General features: G+C 42.7%; 3 non-coding genes across 3 annotated transcripts; 1 reads left to right on the top strand and 2 right to left on the bottom strand.

Moving 5' to 3' along the window:
• Positions 1 to 5,641: 5,641 nt before the first annotated feature.
• Positions 5,642 to 5,716, bottom strand: Trnal-caa (transfer RNA leucine (anticodon CAA)). The gene has a single exon. It is a non-coding gene; the product is annotated as a tRNA-Leu (tRNA).
• Positions 5,717 to 5,942: 226 nt separating this feature from the next.
• Positions 5,943 to 6,017, bottom strand: Trnas-cga (transfer RNA serine (anticodon CGA)). The gene has a single exon. It is a non-coding gene; the product is annotated as a tRNA-Ser (tRNA).
• Positions 6,018 to 6,173: 156 nt separating this feature from the next.
• Positions 6,174 to 6,248, top strand: Trnas-cga (transfer RNA serine (anticodon CGA)). The gene has a single exon. It is a non-coding gene; the product is annotated as a tRNA-Ser (tRNA).
• Positions 6,249 to 23,577: the final 17,329 nt, after the last annotated feature.

The raw sequence follows: 23,577 nt of genomic DNA, 5'->3' as shown, positions 1-23,577 counted from the left end.
GACCTCCTTAATGTGAAAAATCATTTATGCAAGAACGATCTTTGTTGAAATAAAAATATCTTTTCCTGGAGTATTTTTCCCAAAAGCACTCGCTCCACACACAGTTCAAATTTTTCTAGCTGCCTCCTCTGCATTCACCCCTCTGTTATACCAAAAGTAAACGTTGTGTTGCAGATGGTACACCTTCTTCCACTTGCGACTGTTTTACAATGCTTAACTGTAGTTCATGATTTTCAAGTACGCAAAATCCAATGCTTAACTGCAAGATGATAACTAGAACTTCAAATTCGAAAATGACAGTTGATACATACACTGACAGCGTGGCGCCGCGTTCACATGGGCGGCGACGGATTTCAGGCGGCGGGTGGCGTCTGGCCGGTGGCCGGTAGCCGCTGCAGCGCAAGGAAACGCTCGAGCGTAAGCTGTTATGATCGTGACGCAGCCACGAGCTGCCCTGCGGAATTGTTTCTGGAAGTACTTGTTATTGCTGGTGGGTAGAATGTTAAGCGAATTATCTTCGATGTTCAATCAGACTCATAACTTTAGACCGAAATGTGGAAAAAAAAAAATTGCAGTTGGACGTGAACAGGCGACGGTTTTTTTTTATTTTTTTTTTTTTAAGTTTATAATGCACGACTATTACCACTAGACCACGGGATCACACAATCCGAGAACACCTCGGAAGTAGACAACACTTCCGCATCTTACAGTGTTGCCAGATTGTGCAGATGGCTGGCCTTAAAGAGTTGTCAGTGGCGGTCATTTTTATAGGCCACCTTAAGTGAACTACTCAGACTTAGTCTCTCTGGCGGCCGGTCGGCGGTCATGTTTTATGTCTAAGACTGTACACTTTCAGGTTTGAGTTATTCGAATAGCTCCTCTCACTCTTATCAGTTTGATTGACTACTTGACTAAATTGATCAATTAATTAACCTCTTGCCCACTGGAAAATTCCCCCTCTCCCTCAGAAAATCGCCGAAGTTCCATCAGGAAAATGCAACATACCAATGCTACCTCCACTAACCTAAGAAAATGGTGGGAAAAAGGGACACTTGGGCTAATTCCATTAACCTAAGTCATCCGATCACCACCTCTTCTTAGGAATTGGCTGGAAAAGGACTCTTCCTGTGCTAGATAGGATGAACACAAATCTTTCTTAACCTTTTGTTCTGTTAAGTGGTATTCAGTGTCCCATTTCCTTAAGCTATTGCACCGCCTTTGATAGCAATTTAAGTAATTAGTTATGTCCTCCCACCATTTTCTGGTACACTTTTCGAATTTCACATGCTTTGGAACGCCATTTCTGTCTCATTCTTCTTTGTTACCCACCCCCTTAAACTACTGGACTGGGTTTTACATAAAAATTATTCAAATTAATTTAATGTTATGCAATTAACCTGCTGTTCTGCTCCATGTCACCCACTCACACACACCCTCCCCTTAACTACTGTACTGCTAACACCACGTTGATATAAAAATTTGTGCACATTAATTAAATCCATATACTTCCAATGTATGTGGTAATTTTTTTTAAAATTTGCAGAATCCTATTGGTCAGTGAAATCGATAGAATACAGTTTAAACAAAAGATCACTAATAAACAACACATCGCACCACCTGACGACCAATGCCGACATCGGAGTCTGGGTGCACTGACGTTCCCCACGAAGCTACGAAGCATCAGTTCGGGCCCTGCAAGCGTCAGGTGGCGACATCTCTTTCATACTTGACACCTGAGAAATTCCTATCTAAATACATGTTCACCTTTAAACCGTTGCTTGCACAATGACTCATAGTTGCAATGCAGATTTGGTACTGAGAGATGTTCCAATGCTTCCCAGAATAGCACAGGGTGCATTCTTCCTAACGATCGTCACTGAATTTACCCGTCAATCTGCAGCTGCTGCCGGTCTTGGAACACCATCTCAAATAACATTAGTTTTTGCTGAAGATGAGTGCTATTAAGGAGGTGCAGTTTAAGATGGAAGATAACAAAATCTGTATAATGATTGCATGGAATTACGTCTATCATGCAGTACGAAATGGGTTATGAGAGCAGGAGGCAGATGACCGTGTCTGCTTCCAAAGACATATAGCAGACATATCTAAAATTATATATACTGTACTTAAAGAAAACCACAGATATGGCATGTGGTTAAAAACCTGTACACTGCCACAGTGGGAACAGGGTTGATAAAGAACACAGAGGTTGTGAGGTAAAAACACATTTATTTCTGATCCAACTTAGAAGTAATTTTACATTTTCATAAGCAGATACAGCAACACTTTTTGTCATACATGTTCTTGAGCCGACGGAGAGGAGGACACCCATAGAATCGCATGTCTTCAATAACAGAAAACTTAAAGATTCGACACATCCATGAGATCTTCTCCTTCCCCTTAATGTAGATGATAGTATTCGTGTAATCGAATAATTTAAGCGTCGTCACTATATCTTTATAGGGTATGCCAGGATCATCCCAATGAATTCCAGGATAGAAATGCGTTAACCACTTTGCACTCTTCCATGTCTTAGCATACTTCAAGTACCTGAAAGACCTCGGTGATGCAATGTTTGCTCGGAATATCTCTATTATTCCAAAATCTTGTGTGTACACTACAAACGCAACATCTTTAAATACGAACTATGCTCACCATCACGGAAACCCTACATGTCCACAATGATGTTCTCACCTTGAGACGCCATTGCTCTAGGTGTGGTGCAGCACCTATTCATTCATAAGCTTGTTGCACAACACCAGTGAGCGGGCAGTAGTTGATCACACGGTCGTGTAGAACTAGAGCATACGTGGCAGTGTGAATCTTCGACAAATTTCCCAGAACAAATTCATTTCGCACGTCTATAGGTCCAGACTTAATTATCTCGTTCTGTTTCGATCAGTCTATTACGATGATTGGTGAAAGCTCCTTGAAGTTACATGGACTGAGTAGACACCCTCTTCTATCTTCTTAAGCAATTTCATAGTAAGTAGCACGAAACGCATACATATCATAAGCTAGACTGTATACATTTTGATTCCACTGTAGATGTAAATTGTCATATGGGTAGATTTCTGAATTAAGATAGAAGAGGTAATATAGCAAATGATTCCATCGTGTTCAACAGTTGCAAGTTAACTAATGCTGAAGTCTATCAGTCTGAAATGCAAGTGTGATAAAGCGTCTTTGCAGCTAGAGTCACCTAGATTCAATAGCCCACGTTTTTCTGCTCACAGAACACTGGATACTTGAAAACCTCCCACGAGCAAAATGTCAGTAACAGAAATTTATTGGAATTCAGGACTTTTAAAAGCTTCAAACGCTCCTTGCTGGATACATTGATATGAGTCATTTTCCATATTATCTTGCTGATTATGATCATATTCTCCTCTTGAGATCCTTGAATGCATGAGTTATTGTCTGTCCCACTCTGCACCAGAATGAGCTCTTGTTTAGCGTTCATAATAATCTGTCTCATGTCCTCAAAGTACTCCATAAGCGTTTTTAGAGGTAGGCATGCAGTAAATCGCTTGCACTCCGCAACTGTTCTATCCCCTGGATCGTCTATGAACCATCCCGCAATTTCTAAACTATGCAAATCTGCGGATGATGCAGACATATGTTTTAAGGGTTGATTTTATGCCGACATTGCGTGTGTGGTCGAGATCAGATCCACTGAGGTCGTAGCGTATCTCTTGAAACAGGAATGCTAAAGCGTCATGTGTAAGCTTGGATCCCACTGTATCGTTGCCACCGGTTTTCTCGAATGACCCCTCTAGATGTATGAAACTCTTGCATGGAAGCATTAGTGCATCTTGGTGCTGGATGACAAGCCTAATTTCATCGTTCTTGTTAAATGTGGTTGAAGCATAAGGTTTATGAGAGAACTATTCCTGAGGTATAATTCTCTCATCATACACTACTGGATTGGAATATTGAGGGATGACGTGTTTGCGACGTTTCAAGCCACTGATTTAAGAAACTCATGGTTTGCACGTGTTAAGACTATGCTGTACACTAGCGAAGTGACATGCTGTGGATTGCGTGCACTTGTTTTATACTGTATGCCCATCACGCCTTAGATGTAATCGTACAATGATCTCCTTGCCACGAAAGTCAACAAGTTGGTTATTCTGGTCCACAATACGCAGATCCAAATAATCCAATTTCTGAGCTGTCACTGGAACGTATATTGCATTGGCAGCCGTCTCAACAATCTTATACCCCTTTGCAAGTGAGGGGAAGAATCTGCAAATAAACTACTGGCCATTAAAATTGCTACACCACGAAGATGACGTGCTACAGACGCGAAATTTAACCGCCACGAAGAAGATGCTGTGATGTGCAAAAGATTAGCATTTCAAAGATCCAGAATGAGATTTTCACTCTGCAGCGGAGTGTGCGCTGATATGAAACTTCCTGGCAGATTAAAACTGTGTGCCCGACCGAGACTCGAACTCGGGACCTTTGCCTTTCGCGGGCAAGTGCTCTACCAACTGAGCTACCGAAGCACGACTCACGCCCGGTACTCACAGCTTTACTTCTGCCAGTACCTCGTCTCCTACCTTCCAAACTTTACAGAAGCTCTCCTGCGAACCTTGCAGAACTAGCACTCCTGAAAGAAAGGATATTGCGGAGACATGGTTTAGCCACAGCCTGGGGGGTGTTTCCAGAATGAGATTTTCACTCTGCAGCGGAGTGTGCGCTGATATGAAACTTCCTGGCAGATTAAAACTGTGTGCCCGACCGAGACTCGAACTCGGGACCTTTGCCTTTCGCGGGCAAGTGCTCTACCAACTGAGCTACCGAAGCACGACTCACGCCCGGTACTCACAGCTTTACTTCTGCCAGTACCTCGTCTCCTACCTTCCAAACTTTACAGAAGCTCTCCTGCGAACCTTGCAGAACTAGCACTCCTGAAAGAAAGGATATTGCGGAGACATGGCTTAGCCACAGCCTGGGGGGTGTTTCCAGAATGAGATTTTCACTCTGCAGCGGAGTGTGCGCTGATATGAAACTTCCTGGCAGATTAAAACTGTGTGCCCGACCGAGACTCGAACTCGGGACCTTTGCCTTTCGCGGGCAAGTGCTCTACCAACTGAGCTACCGAAGCACGACTCACGCCCGGTACTCACAGCTTTACTTCTGCCAGTACCTCGTCTCCTACCTTCCAAACTTTACAGAAGCTCTCCTGCGAACCTTGCAGAACTAGCACTCCTGAAAGAAAGGATATTGCGGAGACATGGCTTAGCCACAGCCTGGGGGGTGTTTCCAGAATGAGATTTTCACTCTGCAGCGGAGTGTGCGCTGATATGAAACTTCCTGGCAGATTAAAACTGTGTGCCCGACCGAGACTCGAACTCGGGACCTTTGCCTTTCGCGGGCAAGTGCTCTACCAACTGAGCTACCGAAGCACGACTCACGCCCGGTACTCACAGCTTTACTTCTGCCAGTACCTCGTCTCCTACCTTCCAAACTTTACAGAAGCTCTCCTGCTAACCTTGCAGAACTAGCACTCCTGAAAGAAAGGATATTGCGGAGACATGGTTTAGCCACAGCCTGGGGGGTGTTTCCAGAATGAGATTTTCACTCTGCAGCGGAGTGTGCGCTGATATGAAACTTCCTGGCAGATTAAAACTGTGTGCCCGACCGAGACTCGAACTCGGGACCTTTGCCTTTTGCGGGCAAGTGCTCTACCAACTGAGCTACCGAAGCACGACTCACGCCCGGTACTCACAGCTTTACTTCTGCCAGTACCTCGTCTCCTACCTTCCAAACTTTACAGAAGCTCTCCTGCCAACCTTGCAGAACTAGCACTCCTGAAAGAAAGGATATTGCGGAGACATGGTTTAGCCACAGCCTGGGGGGTGTTTCCAGAATGAGATTTTCACTCTGCAGCGGAGTGTGCGCTGATATGAAACTTCCTGGCAGATTAAAACTGTGTGCCCGGCCGAGACTCGAACTCGGGACCTTTGCCTTTCGCGGGCAAGTGCTCTACCAACTGAGCTACCGAAGCACGACTCACGCCCGGTACTCACAGCTTTACTTCTGCCAGTACCTCGTCTCCTACCTTCCAAACTTTACAGAAGCTCGCAGGAGAGCTTCTGTAAAGTTTGGAAGGTAGGAGACGAGGTACTGGCAGAAGTAAAGCTGTGAGTACCGGGCGTGAGTCGTGCTTCGGTAGCTCAGTTGGTAGAGCACTTGCCCGCGAAAGGCAAAGGTCCCGAGTTCGAGTCTCGGCCGGGCACACAGTTTTAATCTGCCAGGAAGTTTCAGCATTTCAAAGCATTAACGCAAGGTTGACACCGGTTGCGACACCTAAAACATCTGACATGAGGAAAGTTTCCAACCGATTTCTAACACACAAACAGCAGTTGACTGGCGTTGCCTGGTGGAACGTTGTTGTGATGTCTCGTATAAGGAGGAGAAATGCGTACCATCACGTTTCCGACATTGATAAAGGTCGGATTGTAGCCTAGCGCGATCGCGGTTTCTCATATCGCGACATTGCTGCTCACGTTGGTCGAGATCCAATGACTGTTAGCAGAATATGTAATTGGTGGGTTCAGGAGGGTAATACGGAACGCCGTGCTGGATCCCAACGGCCTCGTATCACTAGCAGTCGAGATGACTGGCATCTTATCCGCATGTCTGTAACGGATCGTGCACCCACGTCTCGATCCCTGAGTCAACAGATGGGGACGTTTGCAAGACAACAACCGTCTGCACGAACAGTTCGACGACGTTTGCAGCAGCATAGACTATCAGCTATGGAAGCATGTATTCGTCATCGACATACAGGCGTATCACCCAGCGTGATGGTATGCAGTGCCATTGGTTACATGTCTCGGTCACCTCTTGTTCACGTTGACGGCACTTAGACCAGTGGACGTTACATTTCAGATGGGTTACGCCCCGTGGCTCTGCCCTTCATTCGATCCCTGCAAAACCCTATATTTCAGCAGGATAATGCACGACCGCATGTTGCAGGTCCTGTACGGGCCTTTCTGGATACAGAAAATGTTCGACTGCTGCTCTGGCCAGCACATTCTCCAGATCTCTCAGCAGTTGAAAACGTCTGGTCAATGGTGGACGAGCAACTGGTTCCTCACAATACGCCAGTCACTACTCTTGATGAACTGTGGTATCGTGTTGAAGCTGCATGGGCAGCTGTACCTGCACACACCATCCAAGTTCTGTTTGACTCAATGCCCAGGCGTATCAAGGCCGTTATTACGACCAGATGTGATTATTCTAGGTACGGATTTCTCAGGAACTATGCACCCAAATTGCGTGAAAATGTCATCACATGTCAGTTCTAGTATAATATATTTGTCCAATGAATATCCATTTATCATCTGCATTTCTTCTTGTTGTAGCAATTTTAATGGCCAGGAGTGTATTAGTAAGCCTTTTTCACCCACAAGCAAGCCTAGTAGAACGAGTCTTTGAAGAATTTAACCGATTTATTAGGACATACACACCTCACAAACACACTCTATGGGTAGAATATGTAACACCTTTGATGCAAGTGGTCAAAAACCTTTCCACATTCTTCAATAAATTTAACACTTAATAACCTGATGTTCCAGACAAAACAAATGAATAAATGGGAGTTACCCATACCAAAGGCACCCACTACAGAAATGACACTACAAGGCAAAATCAAACAAGCCATAGCTACATTAGAAAACATGGCCGAGTATAAAAGGAAAATTTATAACAAGAAAATGAAACGTGTTACACAGTTTTTTGAAGGGCAACGAGTCCTCTTACAGACGCACTCTAAATCGACAGAATATGGCAAACAGAATCAGAAGTGGCAATTACTCAATTCAGGACCAAATGTAATTTCCAAAATACCATATCCTGGGAGTACTGGGACAACCTATATTCTGGCACACTCTGCATTGCTGCTAGATGTATCTAAGATGGCAGCGATGACGTCATCCAATATGGCGGCCGTTACGTCATCCAAGATGGCGTATTTTGGCCAGAAGTTTGAATTTCGGAGCGAAGATAGGTCAACTGGGCTACCTCCACTAACCTAAGCCCTCTCCCCTCCCCTCCCTCAGAAATATGGTGGGAATTTCAAATTTCAGTAGGATAATGCATCACACTGTTGCAGGGGCAACAGTCTGGGTGATTGACTGACCTGGATTTGTAACACTAAGACGGCCTTGCTGTGCCGATACTGTGAATGGTTGAAAGCAAGGGGAAACTACAGCTGTAATTTTTCCCGAGGGAATGCAGCTTTACTGTATGGTTAAATGATGATGGCGTCCTCTTGGGTAAAATATTCCGGAGGGAAAATACGCTACTGGCCATTAAAATTGCCACACCAAGAAGAAATGCAGATGATAAATGGGTATTCATTGGACAAATATATTATACTAGAACTGACATGTGATTACATTTTTACGCAATTTGGGTATATACATCCTTAGAAATCAGTACCCACAACAACCACCAATTGTACTCCTGATACCATTTGCTTACCTTTCCGCCTTAATCTTGCTTAAGGTCTTGCATGACTTTACTCCATATGCGATCTTGCTGTTGCATAATTTTCGTTTGCTTACAAAACTTATGGTAATCTGACTGTTGTGCTGTACGTTGCATTAATAACGTTCTGAGCCAGCAGTTGTGGCCGAGCGGTTCTAGGCGCTTCAGTCTGGAACCGCGTGACCGCTACGGCCGCAGGTTCGAATCCTGCCTCGGGCATGGATGTGTGTGATGTCCTTAGGTTAGTTAGGTTTAAGTAGTTCTAAGTTCTAGGGGACTGATTACCTCAGATGTTTAAGTCCCATAGTGCTCAGAGCCAATAACGTTCTGATTTTTGCATCCTGCTCTGTTAATTCACCAAATTCCTCTAAATCTTGTGTTAACCTGGACAAGGCATCCGCAATAACATTTGTGGCGGTACGTCACATAAATGAACATTTGGAGAAAGGGAAAGGAAGTTTTTGTTATGAGATGTATGAATTATAAATTATTTCAAGACTGTGTACGTGTGCGCGATGTATAACAAATAGTAAAGAACGTAAGTTATTATTATCAAGACACAAATATCGGTGTAATTAACAAAACATTGTTTTTTTTGTGTAATCTCTGTGTAACATAGGCCATGAAGATCAGAGACAATGCTTTGATTGAACGAGCTCTCCTGTTTTGTTTCGTCTAGAGATAGGCCGCCATTGTCTTGCTGTCTGATAATTAACGTAAGTTTTATCTGTATTTTTGAAAAATACAAAAGAAAGTGTTATCGGAATGTGTGTATTATTGACCTAGTTGTCACCTCTGGTGATTGCAACCATTAATTATAATTAACAAAATTTTTACCGAACTTCGTGGTGCAGGGAGTTCATCTCACGTAGCTGGATTTAATCGGCCATTACGCTGACTGTATTATTTAATTAAAATATCATGTCATAATATTAAATGTAAATGCGAGAGACTTCTCAATTTTGATCTTTCATTAAATCAAAGTTAAAAAGAGTCAAAACAGATTTCGTTTATTAATATTTAGAATACTGAGTTCAATATGTTTCATTTTGGCCGCCTAACGGCAGACAAGATTCTCTCCAGTTTTGCCTTGCAAATTTTGAACAAGAAATATTGAACAGTATTACATTCCGCAATATCTCAGTTAATCTTTATGTAATTTGGTGCATAAATAACCAGTAGCCCCTGAGATCCATATTAATAATTACAGTTTGCGTAAGAATACGCATATTTTCTTTTCTTAATAGCAGCGCTCACGCAAAATATTTATTAGAAGGCGGTGAGTCGCGCTCTGTGTTTAAAAAAATATTATATCGTACGTACTTCGGGGCAGCCGATGTCCGTACGAGTGTTATCGAGGTATAAGTCAATTAAAACTCTCATGCTAGCCAACAATATTTAAAGCCACCCCAACCAAAATCATAAAATATATAATTTTAAAAATAAAAAATATACACTTATACCGTGATACATTCTAATTTCCTTTACCATAAACGATCCCAAAATTGAGTTCTTGTAAATATAGACACCACCTAGCTAATCGACGGTGTAATAGTTTACATGTTAAAAGAAATGACAGTGACTGATGGTCACAGTAAACTTTGATATTCTTGCCCTACAAAAAATATTCAAACTTTTTAAATACCCATATTACAATTAAACTTTCTAATTCTGACACAGAGTAGGATCTTTCTGCTTCTTATAACGTGCGACTAGCAAAACTGATGACCTTGGGTACTTCCTTACCTTCTTCCTCTCGCATCTGGAATAAGCATGGCCCCAGCCCTTGAGATGAGGCATCCGTGCGTAGGCAAAAATCCTTGGACATGTCAGAGTGGCTAAGAATGTTTGCATTGACTAATGCCTGCTTAATGTTACTAAAGTCCTCTTCACACTCATCATCCCATAATCAAAGCCTATTTTTTCTTAACAAGTCTAGAAATGCATCACTGTTCATCAGTTGCTGTGGTACGAACTTACGAAAGATACGAAACTAGTCCTAAAAAGGCCTTTAGTTGTTTTTTATTCCTTAGAGCCGGACAATGCGTATGGCATCACGTTTCTGCCGCCGACGAGGTAATATACCTTCTTCTGACACAACATGTCCTACAAATTTGACTTGCTCCTTACCAAAACTAGATCTTTTTAAATTGGTCGTTACTCCGTAATCTTCAAATCGTTGAAGCACATGTTCAATGAGCCTGATATGTTCTAACCAAGTGGGTGTGGCTATTAGCATGTCATTTACGTATACAGTGACTTTGTAAGCATTTCTGGTCCTAAAACCTTGTCCAATACAGATATAAATACTGCTGCGCTAATGTTCAGTCCAAAAGGTAGAACACGGAATTCGTAACTTTTGCCAACACAAAGAAATGCAGTATATTTTCGGCTTTCTTCGTGGAGCCTTATTTGCCAGTAGGACAACTTGAGATCGAGTATACTGAAATATTTTATATTTGTTTGTGAAATATACAGCTGGAAAGGAATATTGTACCACTACATTTGACTCTGGTTTGTTTTTGTTACTTTCGTCAGCTGTTCTGACTAAATCATTGGAAAAAATTTGATCGTTTACAAAAAAAGTGACAGTAGCCATAACCATGCCAATCTGCGTTTTGGATGTTCTAAACGCGTCCATGCCAATAAGGCAATTAACTATAAGTTTGTCGATTACAAGAAAGTTGCACTTCACTGCAATATGTTCAATTTCTATAATGGGATAAGTGCCTGATGGTTAACCAGTTTAGTCTTACTGCCTGTAGCAGTTTGCACCTTGCAGTTTTGGACAGGAGATGTTGGAAACTTGCCTCTCTTCTTCAGTTCACAAAAAAATGCATTTGACATTAGGTTAGTTGTTGAACCTCTATCTAAAATTAACTGTGTGTCTATGTTACATATTTTCACCTTAATGATTGCTTGTATTTGTTCTTCCTTGACTTTATCTACTATACCTAACTCATGCTGATACAAATCATCCTTATGTCACCTTGTTTGTCAAACCTTATAAAACATGTTTGGAGTTCTGCCTTGCCCCCACTCCCTGAGAGGTCCATATCCTGGGGCTCAACTATAACCTCCCAGGTTCGATTCCCGGTGGGGTCAGGAATTTTCACCTGCCTCGAGATGACTGGGTGTTTGTGTTTTCCTCATCATTTAATCATCATTCATGAAAGTGCCGAGACTGGACTGTGCAAAGGTTGGGAATTTGTGCGGGCGCTGATAACCGTGCAGTTGAGCATCCCGCAAACCAATCATCATCATCATCATCAACTATGAGCCGTTGGTGTTTTCGACGGCGTAGTGTGACTTAATTCGTTACCTGGAGAAATTCCAGTTAGTTGCACTGTGTGGGTACTTGGCCAGTTTGTGTCGTTAGGTGCTGTGCAGTATTTTTGCTGCCCAGAGGTCGGCTGCGATACAGCGTAAGGCATGGCGTTGTTGCCGAGCGTCGGCCACTGCTGCGGCTGACCTGCTATTCACGTTCGGCGTAGGGCCTTGTAACGATGAATTGTAATTCGCTTGTGCGTTGAAATTACCCCTGACGTTTTGGAAATTTCTTTTAAATGGTTTGTTTTTGCCGTTCCCGTTGCCGTACCGATTACCTCTGGGTATGTAATTCTGCTATTGTGTGTACCATCTTTGCTGTGTGTTTAGATCACGTTTCACTGACTGATTTACATAACTATGTTGTTGTTGTGCCTGATTTTCTGTTGCTCTATTGGGTGCGGGTCTTTCCTCATAGATTAATTTTTTCTCTAGTGTGCTATAGTAAGAATTTTTGTCACAACGCCAGAGCACGACACTGAATATTTTCTGTCAGTGCTTGATTCTACCTGTGATAATGGGTTGGTCCAGTAGCCTGTCCTGTTCAAGTATCCACGCAGACTACCGTATTTGTCATTGGATGGTGCTGGTTTTAAAATCTCGCTTCTCAGTCTTTCTTGCACTGTCTCAGACCAGTATTTGTCGAGGAAAGCTCGTTCAAATTGGATATAAGTGGTGCTACGTTCTGCCACTTCAGTTGCCCATAATAGCACATCACCTTGCGTATATCCCTCGACAAATTTGATTTTCTGTGCTTCCATCCAGTTGCTTGGAAATACATAACGAAAAGCACTGATAAATACTACGGCATTCATTCTTTTACCTTCAGTAGTGAATGTAGGAAACTGTCGATATCTCAGCAAACCTTCATCTGCAAAAATAGTTGCTATACACATGGCATTTTCGGTCGTATTTAGGTGGTTATTTTAGTTACCTGTAATTCCGGCTGGTAATTGTTCATGTGATGGAGTTGTGGGTATGTTTACATTTTTCACTCTACAACTGTCACTGGTATCTGCTGTGGGACTCTTGACAATTTGCGGATAAATACCAACAGGTTGTGGTTTGTTCACTTTAGCCTGTGTATTTTTTACATGTATATTTCGAGATCCGGTTATATTTTCTTGCAAAAGATTGCGGATCCTATTTCCCGCGGCTTGTAAATTAATGTTTAACTTTTTCACTATTTCATTTTCTTTTTCCGAATAGTCTTTTCTACTTCATCTATGTACAACTTACAGTCTGTTACTCTGCAATGGTATTACCCCTATCCAACGTACCTGCTTCAGCTTGGCTAATGATAGCACTCAAATTTTCATTGATCTTCTCTCTCTCCTTCTTAGCACATGGTGAGCCATTTTCTAATGTTGATACCCTTAAAGTAAGAAAGTAAGCTCTTCTACAGCTGACGGTACAGTTTCATAGTCTTTATCTGGTTTGTTAACGACAGTGGTCACCTTTCTCGCGGTCGAACACAACTGGTTTTCTGTGACTTCAAAGTTTGTGTTTGCATCTGTGATTTTCTTTATCTGCTGTTTTACTACACTCATGCTCATAAATTAAGGATAATTGCAGAATGTGGTGCCACACAACGTGGCACAACACAAAATTGACCCTAATAGCGTAGACACACAGGGAACACACACGACACAGATCTATAAGTCCACGGTATCGCTGATAAGTTGAGAAAGCCGTCCAGAAACACATGTGCTACAAAACGCCACTGTTTCATGCGCAATCACCCCGACATCAGTATGGGATATGATCTCCATGCACACATACACAGACCGCACAACGGGTTGGCATACTCTGGATGAGGTGGTCGAGTAGCTGCTGGGGTATAGCTTCCCATTCTTGCACCAGTGCCTGTCGGAGCTCCTGAAGTGTCCTAGGGGTTTGAAGACGTGCAGCGATACGTGGACCGAGAGCATCCCAGACGTGCTCGACTGGGTTTAGGTCTGGAGAACAGGCAGACCACTCCATTCGCCTGATGTCTTCCGTTTCAAGGTACTCCTCCACGACGGCAGCTCGGTGGGGCCGTGTGTTATCATCCATCAGGAGGAAGGTGGGACCCACTGCACCCCTCACCCCTGAAAAGGCGGACATACTGGGGAAAATGTCCCGATACACCTGACCTGCTACAGTTCCTCTGTCAAAGACATACAGGGTGTACGTGTACCAATTATAATCCCACCCCACACCATCAAACCACGACCTCCATACAAGCCCCTTTCAAGGATCTTAAGGGGTTGGTATCTCGTTCCTGGTTCACGCCAGATGAAAACCCGGCGAGAATCACTGTTCAGACTACACCTGGACTCGTCCGTGAACATAGCCTGGGACCACTGTTCCAATGATCATGTACTGTGTTCTTGATACGAGGCTTTATGGGCTCTCCTGTGACCAGGGGTCAGTGGAATGCACCTCGCAGGTCTCCAGGTGAATAAACCATCAGTCGTCTGTAGTCTGGGTGTCTAGAGACAAGTTCCAGTGGCTGCGGTAAGGTCCCGAGCAAGGCTACCTGCAGTACTCCGTGGCCGTCTGCGGGCACTGATGGTAAGATATCGGTCTTCTTGTGGTGTTGTACACTGTGGATGTCCAGTAATGTAGCGCCTGGACACGTTTCCTATCTGCTGGAATCACTGCCATAATTTTGAGATCACACTTTGTGGCATACGGAGGGCCCATGCTACGACCTCCTGTGTTTGACCGGCCTCCAGTCACCCTAGTATTCTAACCCTCATAACGTCATCAAAATTTATTTTTTGAGCTTTATGAGCCATTTTCAACACACAGTCACCATTAGCACATCTGAAAAAGCCTGCACACTTACTCGCTGCACCGTACTCTGGCATGCACCAACACACCCCTGCGTATGTGGATTGCTGCCAGCACCACCGTCCGACGACCGCAGGTCAAACGCAACGCATGGTCATACCCCGAGGTGATTTAAACCCGCAAACCGCCCAATAGAGTGTTGTATCACCATGGATCAGTCCTTAATTTATGAGCTCGCGTGTAGATCATTATGGTTGTTAAAAGAATCTACCTTATGTTTTAACTCCGTAGTTTACTGTGTTAACTTCAGGAAGCACTTCATGCTTTACCTGTGTTTTCATATCATTCAATTTTTCGTCTATTTCAGTGCGAAAATTTTTCGGTAAGTCATCGAATATCTGTGAGACCGTGACTCGCAAATCCTTGAATACTTGTTTTTGTTCTTGTTTCGTTGTATTTAGATCTTGTGTAACGGTGTTCAGATTGTGTGTCAAACTATCTATTTTGGTATTCATATCTTGTTTCATATAACTGATATTATGTTTCATATCATCAAATTTCACGTTTATGTTAGATAATAACTGCCATAGTACTGCTTAAGTTGTACCACTTGGTTGCTGGTAGCTGTACTTTCTTAGTTAGTATTTGTGTTGTGACCAAGTGGTGTTTGTAACGTGTTGTCAAATTTCATTTTGGAATCGTATTCCAATGTTTCATTCATGAGCGGTATCTCGCTCTGGGAAATACGTGACATTGTCACGTCAATTGTGAACATTGTGTCGTCAAGGTTGTTCTGCTGTGGAGCGTCGTTATCATTTGTCACTCCTGAGACACTCACCTCCGATCTACTTAAACTTCCTGCAGCAGGCATGCATGGCGCATGAACTTCAATTGTTCGGTCTCGCAATTCTACGCCATCTTTCGCTATTGTTATCAACAACAGGCATATATCCAGAATGAGATTTTCACTCTGCAGCGGAGTGTGCGCTGATATGAAACTTCCTGGCAGATTAAAACTGTGTGCCGGACCGAGACTCGAACTCGGGACCTTTGCTTTTCGCGGGCAAGTGCTCTACCAACTGAGCTACCCAAGCATGACTCACGCCCCATCCACACAGCTTACAGCAGGTACTGGCAGGAGTAAAGCTGTGAGGACGGGGCGTGAGTCGTGCTTGGGTAGCTCAGTTGGTAGAGCACTTTCCCGCGAAAACCAAAGGTCCCGGGTTCGAATCTCGGTCCGGCACACAGTTTTAATCTGCCAGGAAGTTTCAATAGACATATATGTCTCGGCCATGTTGTATGAATACGCAAAAAATAAAATTCACGTGATGTCAAAGCTGTTTTAGGTCTATTATGATGCGCAAACTATTGTCACAATTCTTGATGTTTTACTGACAATATGCATCACAATGAAAATTTTCTGTCAATTTTTCGCAAATAAAATTCAAGGAAGGGAATAACGAGGAAAAGGTTTCTATCTACATCAAAAGAGGCGCTACCAAGCGTATCCATGCAAGCAACTTACGTAACTTTTGATGCACCGAACAAAACAGCTTACTATGGAAAATTTTACGTGACCTGGGTCCAGTTCTTATTCCTTTCAAAATTCTTCACACTACCCACAACTGGTGCCCTGAGGTTCTGGCACACAGGTTGACAGTTGTAATAAAAAAAAGATATAAATAAGTTAATGAAATATTACTAATTATTATTGACTGTGTGTATGAAGACACATTTTTGTAGGGTTTAATACGATTGCGTTATTAAAAAAGTTCTGTGCTTATTTGTATCTTTTGGCCATCGGACTTGGCTTACATTTTAATTGCAACTGCAAGCAGCGGACTCCGAAAACACCGGCGCTTGTCGTAATCAAGAAAATCCTCCTTATATGTTCTTCTCTTCGCTTCAATAAATAAAAAATACTTTATACTGTTGGTTAATATAATATTATTCACGGACACATATGATACATAGAGCTCGCAATACTTCATATCTAAAACCGCACATCTTCATTGTCCTTCTCCCTACGAGAGAGCGTAAGAGTGAAAACAAAAAAACTGTGGCAAAAATTGAATGTTTTTTCCTTCAATTGTCTGCGTCTTACCACGCTTTTATAATTAACGTCTTTGCCAACTCTCTGGTTACTCGGTCTTTAATTTTTTTTAAATAAAAACCTTAATTTTACGGCATCCTGGGGGCCCTTTCATCATGTACCTACACACACTTCGGCACTTGTTGAAGCACATGCTCTGATAATTCTATCTTGTATATCGTGCAAATAGTAAATATTCGCCGAATACGGCGTATCCATGTAGGGTGCCTCTGATATGTAAACACCATTCGACGGTTTCTCAATACAACACTAATAAGAGCGGTAAGACTAGTGCCGTCGAATCAAGCGAATGTGAATGATGTATTCCTTCGAAGAACAAGTCGATATGCTTCTCATTTACGGAGAATGAAAACGAAATTCAGTGAGAGCTAGAGACTTATACGGTGAAAGATATCCTCAACGTACTTACCCTACACGTCGTACATTTAAATATGTGTATGATAAATTGAGAACAACTGGATCTTTAACGCATCGGGAACATACCCGACAAAGGAAAGTTACTAACGAGGAAACAGAAATTGTACTCTTGCCACTGTCGTTCGAGATCCTTGTGTTAGTTCGCGTCAGATCGCAAGGCAATCTGGCATGAGCCAGAGTAGTGTTGTTCGTGTTCTGCATCGCCATAAATATCATCCTTACAATATCAGTCCCCACCAAGAATTAAGTGGTACGAATTGTATGCGTTGCATTGAATTCTGCCTATGAGCTCAACTTCAGATTCAGAGGGATGACATATTTATTAATTTGATTTTATGTACTGACGAGGCTACATTCACGAACCATGGAAATATTAATTTGCGTAACATACATCATTGGACAACTGAAAATCCATGTCGGCTTCGGCAAGTTGCACACCAAAAACCTTGGTCGGTGAACGTATGGTGTGGATTCTGGAGGACAGAGTTATAGGCCCCTATTTCATCGAAGGAAATCTTAATGTACACCACATTCCTGCGAGAAACATTAGATCTGCTATTGGAAGAAATACCTTTGGGAACAAGGAGCTGAATGTGTTATCAATACGATGGGTGTCTGGCACATTTTTATCTGATAGCTAGAAATGAGTTGCAGAGAAAATTCCCAAATCGTTGGATTGGACGCCGAGGAGATGTGTCGTGGCCGGCTCGTTCGCCAGACTTGATATCTCAGGATTTTTTCTTGTGGGTATTCGTAAAAGACATTGTTTATAAAGACATTCCAAGAACACCTCAAGATATGCGAGAGAAAATTATCGCAGCATGTGGTTCAAATGGTTCTGAGCACTATGGGACTCAACTGCTGAGGTCATTAGTCCCCTAGAACTTAGAACTAGTTAAACCTAACTAACCTAAGGACATCACAAACATCCATGCCCGAGGCAGGATTCGAACCTGCGACCGTAGCGGTCTTGCGGTTCCAGACTGCAGCGCCTTTAACCGCACGGCCACTTCGGCCGGCGCAGCATGTGGTTCGATAAGTGCCGATGTGATAAGGAATGCCATTCTATCCATGCATTCACACCAATGGTCATCACTTAGAACACCTTTTGTAAATGGACGTTCATGCCACCTGTGTGACCTTCGTTAATCTTCGAAGACCTTACTGTTACACATCAGTGGATTGATCTCGATAGCCGCTATCATAAAATAAGTGCCAAACTATAGCATCCGATTTAAAAAAACAATGTTGACCTTCATATCTCTGAAGCTACCCCACCTGTCAACAACCAACGTCATATTATGGCCCCCGTTGTCTCATGGAACTTTTGTGCCACAAACTTTTCAGCTCCTATCATCGGTAAACTTGTTCGACAAGATCGCCGTTTAACAATCAGAGCAGTGTCTGAGTTAACAGGAATTGACAAGGAAAGTGTCGAACAAGTTTACCGATTTTTTCAATGTTTGCATCATTTTTTGCTGACAATGGTCTGCCAGTGCGAGTGTCATCACTGGTGTCTTCGCGGCCATCTTTAAATCGTTTAAACCACTCAAACACTTGTGTTCGCGATAAACAATCATCGCCGTACACTTGTTGTAACATTACAAACGTTTCACTTGCAGATTTTCCTAGTTTGAAACAAAATTTGATGTTGACACGCTGTTCTTTCTGTACACTCAACATTTTCCGACGCACAGACAAAACGTCAACTACTTAAAACAGACGCCACGGGCAGACTGAGTGCAGGAGGCAGATGAAACTCGAGCAGTAGGCGGAGCGAGAGTCACGAGACAGGCCACGCGACTTTCAGCCTTATTGCATTCGTTTTATTGTTTCACCAGTACTAGTCCGGTTTTTTTCTAGCCACACCTCGTATTGCATATTAATAGGTGTAGTGAATTCTGAACGTGCAATTCTAACAAAAATAATCAATAGATTAAGAACTCTCTGCTAAACCCATATCAGAAACTACAAATAATGTTCTACATACTGGTACCTGAAGTATATCACTTACTCATCCGCACGTTATTTATTAAAGCACTCAGTGCACATTCTGCGTCTTATTACCATTGAGTGCGCCGTGATTATTGTTCGATAATTCCGTCATTAACATCAAAGTACGCATTAAACGAAAGTCGAAGCTATAAACTTGACTCAACGGGCAGGGCAGCGGGCCACACTCAAACGTCCCACATTGATTTCTGCGGTTATTTCAAGCAGGGTTGCTTGTCTGTTAGCATTGACAACCCAACTGAAATACTGCTGCTCTCACTAGTTAAGCGAAGGCCATCGGCCTCTGCATTGTCCGTGGTGAGAGATAATGCCCGAAATTTGGTATTCTCGGCACAATCTTGACCCTGCAGATCTCGGAATACTGAATTCCCTAACGATTTCCGAAATACATGGCTCAAATGGCTCTGAGCACTATGGGACTTAACATCTGAGGTCATCAGTCCCCATAGAACTTAGAACTACTTAAGCCTAACTAACCTAAGGACATCACACACATCCATGCCCGAAGCAGGATTCGAACTTGCGACCGTAGCAGCCTCGCAGTTCCGGACTGAAGCTCCTAGAACCGCTCGGCCACCGCGGCCGGCCGAAATGTATGTTGCATGCGTCTAGCTTCAACTACCACTCCACATTCAAAGACTGTTAATGCCCGTCGTGTGTAGGCGGTATATGTGCCTTCTGTATATGTGCATACCGCTGTTCCATGTCTTTTTGTCACCTCAATGTGCATTCACAGGAGGGGTCCTGCGTCCACATGTATTCCGTGAATGACATGCCACTTAACATTCTACAAGTAGGATTAGCGCTTTTTGCACAAGATACTAGTATTATAATAAACCACCTTAGAGAGAAAGCAACAGAATAGATTGTTAATGAAATTCTTTAAAGAACTTCTAAGTAGTTCTCTGAAAATGTAATCTCCCTAAATTTGGAAGGAACACATTATTTTCATTTCCGTAGAACAAATAGAATCATACCATCAAATGACTTAGCATATTTCAGTAAATACGGTAGAATGATCGAAACTTTTAGATGTGAATATCGATGAAAATGTGAACTGGAAGAAGCATATTATTGAGCTTCTCAAACACTTAATTTAAGCTACTTTTGCTCTTTGTATAATTTCTAGTCTTGGAAACATACCATTCAACTTCCTGACATATTTCGCATATTTCCCCTCAATAATGTCTTATGGAATAATAGTCTGAGGTAACTCATCACGTACCAGTAAGAGTAATATACGACGTTCGCCTGCCGTCGTCACGTGGGTACTCTTTGACGGAACTAGGCACTATAACTACGGCGGCGTCACAATGCATACATTCGCTAATGAATCCATCACAGTCTGAGCGAAACAGTGAGGTGCATGCCTGCAACACTAGAGGGAAAAATGGCCTTTATTGCCCATTATTAAAGCTGCCAGTGGATCGGAAAGGAATTCAGCATACAGCAACAAACATATTTGACGATTTGCTCCATAACAGATAACGCAAAATGTCTAACAGGAAACAAAGCAAGTTTTAAATCTAACCTAAAAAACATTTCTCGTGGACAACACCTTCTATTCCATAGCCGAATTTTTATTTAAAAACGTAGTCTAAGAAAACCTTTTTATAAGTGTAGTTGTTTGCGTAGGTCTAAAATAGGTACACTTGCGACAGCATGCGTTAGCAATACCTACCATAACGTCACGCATGAATACGCGACTTTCCGGGGCTCGTACCTCGGGTTCTGTTGTTGATAGAAAGCCGGGGTCAGGTGTTTTGGACAGCACTTGGCCTAGGGGGCATTATTTTGTACACCCGACAGAAGAATAATCTTAGTGCTACTATCCTACAGTAAAGGGTCAATTATTTAATATTAGGCACTTCCTCCAGCTTCGGAAAATAGATCAAATCGGTTGGTTCTCTTTGCATCAGATGTGTTCTACCGTGCGCCTTAAGGATCTTACGGAGGCACCATTTAGTTCGTGGGTGATTCCTGACAAAGCAAGAAAAAAGTATTTTTCACAATTTTTTCTCCGTCAGCAGCTGATGTGTAAATAATCAACGGCAGCAAATTCCTCAAAATTTAAGGGTATATTCTGTAAGGATTTTTCTAGAAGCGCCATCTTCCAGTTTTGAAACTTCTTTATCCTTTGTCGAGAAACACTCCAAAAACACGGTTTTTGGGTACAAAAATTGAGCCACCGATTGCAAGACGACTACGCACAGCAAATGGCTGTATTTTACGATATATTCCTAAAATCTCATTCTCGACAAACCTTGAAAATTTTCTTCACATTTTTCTCCAGTTCTGAGATACAAGTTTACTCTGCCTTGTACGTGTAAGATATGTACGTAAAATTCGGCGTGAGCGAATGCGTTGTTTATACAATGACGTAGAAAAAATGGTTCAAATGGCTCTGAGCACTAAGGGACTTAACATTTAAGGTCATCAGTCCCCTAGAGCTTAGAACTACTGAAACCTAACTAACCTAAGAACATCACACACATCCATGCCCGAGGCAGGATTCGAACCTGCGACCGTAGCAGTCGCGCGGTTCCGGACTGAAACGCCTAGACCCTCTCGGCCACCGCGGCCGGCAATGACGTAGAAATACGCTGCAAAGTGTTCTGGCAACCCCTTGTTGTAGTACTGCAGCACGCGCAAGGTTTTTGGGCATGTAAAATACGGTCGATGTGTAAAATGATTTTTGAGTTATTTACATTTTAAAGAAGTAAACTATCAAAATTTTACTAACCTTAAAGTTCTTTGCATATGAGTGACATGCCCTGCTGTACCAAGGAAAAGAAGGGAACAGGCGGAAAAATGTTTTTATTGGAGCACAAGAAAGAGGAATATGCTCCTGTTTAATCTGACTGAAAAGTGGGGTATCAGATGCCTCATTCTACCTTCCTATGCACCTTTAAAAATGTTCCCATAAATTTTGGCATGAGAATGTCTTCGCGCTTTTTATGCTGATAGAGAAGGAGAGAGTGGGATGGGAAAGAGATGAAAAAGTAATCAATACTGGAAGGCAGTAGGTAGTGGTTGTGTTACAGAAAGAACGAAGGACACAGTGGCAGTTTGAGAGGGAGACAGGGACACAGTGGCATCGGAACATACCTGACAGTGACAGAACAATGCTAGGAAAAGATTCGAGGAGACATTGCAAGAAGGGGAGCAATAAAGAGAAAGAGAAAGGGAAAGAGAAAGTGAATGTGGGGAAGAGCCGTTGATAATAAGAGACGGAGTATAGGCAATGACAACAAGGAAGAGAGGGAGAGTGACAGTGAGAAGAGACAACAGCAGTAGGAAGGGAGGGATGAGACAGCAGCAGTTAAGAGGGAGCGAGAGAGAGAGAAGGGTAATGAGAGGAAACAGTTGGACAGAACGATGGGGACAATGGCTGTGACACAGGGGACAGTGACAGAGACAGAGAGACACAAAGAGGTAATGACAGTGACTTGGTGTGAGTGAGTGAGTGAGAGAACGGGAAAATGGGAGTTTATGGGTGTGAGCGGCAGTGGGTGTTAGCGAGTTGTAGTTAGGGGAGCTTGTGGGAGTGAGAGGTGAGCTGCATGTTAAAAGGAGCCCAAGTGTGTTCGCATGCCACAGTTTTTTACGAAAATTTGAAACGTACTGAGGAAAGTAGAATGAGGCAACAACTGGTACCAAGCTTTCCAGTCAGAGTGTTTTAAATAAACCGGAACATATTCGATTTTTTTGTGCTCAGGTAGGAGCAGTTTTCCGGTGCTGTTCCATCATTAATGTTAACGCTAATCGTGTACATGTATCGTGTAGTCTAACTCGTTCCACATCATTTCGATAAAGGAGTCGTTCATATGATCTGTGAAACACGTGACGAACTAACAGTGGCTGCGCTTCCTCGGGCTTCCCAGACTCCTCTTGCCTGACAGATAACAATTTCTTACTGTGTTTGGTGGTCTGAAGCTGTTCGTCCTGTCGAGCTGCTCACTTCCTTTTTAAAGTCGATTTTTCTTAGTCTCTCTGGTCTGACACAGCCTTTCAGAGTCCTCTTTTCAGTTGGCTTTACTTTACTTTCGTGTCGTTTCTAAATAACCCACGACAAGCTCCTTTAGAAGAATTGGGGCGGGGGGGGGGGGGGGGGGGGGAGGCGAGCATTACGTTATAAAACTTCATTTGTGTTGCATTTTGTGTCTTCTTTCTCTGGAACCACTTCGTTGTTCCACATATTATTACAGACTTTGCTACTTTCTCATCTATATGTTTGCCAACTCCTATCTATTTCTATCAATCTGAGATCGATTACAAGTAATCATGCACATATTATCAGTAGCTTCAGAAAGGGTTCTCTTTGTTCATTATAACTTAAATTATTGCCTAATAATTGTTGGCTCTGGTATAACGTAACAGACACGTTCGTCTACAACTGAAAAGAGTTAGAAATTACCTTTCTC

This window comes from Schistocerca nitens, chromosome 9 (genome assembly GCF_023898315.1).
Source record: "Schistocerca nitens isolate TAMUIC-IGC-003100 chromosome 9, iqSchNite1.1, whole genome shotgun sequence".
Lineage (NCBI taxonomy): Eukaryota > Metazoa > Arthropoda > Insecta > Orthoptera > Acrididae > Schistocerca > Schistocerca nitens.
Note: the sequence above shows the minus strand (reverse complement) of the source record. Positions and strands in the feature narration are given on the sequence as shown.